The sequence below is a fragment of the Tasmannia lanceolata genome, unplaced genomic scaffold, assembly GCF_043159265.1.
Source record: "Tasmannia lanceolata isolate RefF3 unplaced genomic scaffold, GAP_Taslan_0.1 ptg000002l, whole genome shotgun sequence".
Lineage (NCBI taxonomy): Eukaryota > Viridiplantae > Streptophyta > Magnoliopsida > Canellales > Winteraceae > Tasmannia > Tasmannia lanceolata.
In genome coordinates, this window is record NW_027518679.1 from 62501 (window position 1) to 64191 (window position 1691).

Here is a 1691-nt window from a genome sequence, read left to right on the forward strand (position 1 = left end):
AGCTGGAGCCATCATCCGCGTTGCCATGGCTCGCTTGGCCTTGGCTTGCCAGGCCCCGACACGAGCAATCGCGCATTTTCTTTGCAACCGACCATCAATGCCGCCCAACGGGGCCAGCACGAGCAGTCATCCGCGGTCCCCTGGCCCTGCGCACGTTTGTCTTTGAAACCGAGCATCAATGCCACAGAAAGTGCCGGGGCGCCAGCTGGAGCCATCATCCGACGTGCCATGGCTCTGGTCCCATGGTCTTCGCAACCGAGCATTCGTGACACCCGCGGGGCCAGGACACCAACCCTTCCGACACGAGCATTCGCGCATGTTCTTTGGCCACACAACGGCGCCAGCACGAGCAAAATCATCCGCGGTGCGGTGGCCTTGCACGGCCTTTTGTCTTTGGAACCAACCATCAGTGCCACGGGAAGTGCCGGAGTCCCGGCATCCGCGGTGCCAAGTCATTGCGCCCTTGGTCTCTGCAGCGGGGCATGCCGGGCACTCCCAACCATTGCAAGCAAGCAAGCAAGCAAGAAAGAAAGTAAGTAAGTAAGTAAGTATTACATATAGGGGCGGGACATGCGGGGAGATCTGCGAAACGTGCATTACGGGGCACACGCGTACCTACCGGGGCATACCGGCCCCTATTGGGGCACACGTGTGCATATCGGGGCATACCGGGCCTATCGGGGCACACGCGTACATACCGGGGCATACCGAGCCCTACTGGGGCACACGTGCGCATATCGGGGCGTACCAAGCCTATCGGGGCATACGCATGTATCCCAAGGCATACCGAGTCTATCCGGGCATACGCGTTCATACCGGGGCGTAACGGGCCTATCGGGGCATACTTGGGCATATCCGGGCAAAAAATGCCCAAAACTTGCGCAACCTTGGCAACCGTGGTCCATTCCTCTCTATATGCCTAGCCTTGCCAACCGTGGTCCATTCCTCACTATATGCCATGGCCTTGTGCCCATGGTCTTCCCAAGACAGCGTCCAAGGCCCCCGGAAGGCCAAGGGAGCCCAACCCAGCAATGCCCTGCTATGGCAAGCCAAGGCCAAGCATTCCGGTGCCTATCCGGGCAAAAATGCAATTCCTCTCTATATGCCTAGCCTTGGCAACCGTGGTCCATTCCCCACCATATGCCATGGCCTTGTGCCCATGGTCTTCCCAAGACAGTGTCCAAGGCGCCCGGAAGGCCAAGGGAGCCCAACCCAGCAATGCCCTGCTTTGGCAAGCCAAGGCCAAGCATTCCGGTGCCTAACCTTGGCAACCGTGGTCCTTTCCTCACCATATGCCATGGCCTTGTGCCCATGGTCTTCGCAAGACATCGTCCAAGGCGCCCAAAAGGCCAAGGGAGCCCAACCCAGCAATGCCTTGCTAGGACAAGCCAAGGCCAAGCATTCCGGTGCCTATCCGGGCAAAAACGCCCAAAGCATGCCCATTCCTTAGCCTATCCAGGCAAAAACGCCCAAAATCTGCACATTCTAGTGCCTATCCGGGCAAAAACGCCCACCAGCATGCCACCCTCCTATAGGGTTTGCGCAACCAACCAGCCTAACCACCAGTGGCAACCAAAGGTGCTGTTAGCGACGACTTCTGAAGACGCAACGAGACGCGACGTGTTTGCGCCCAGACGCGACGAGACGATGCGGGATCTGCGCCCAAGAATGCCTAGACCCGTCGACTTGAT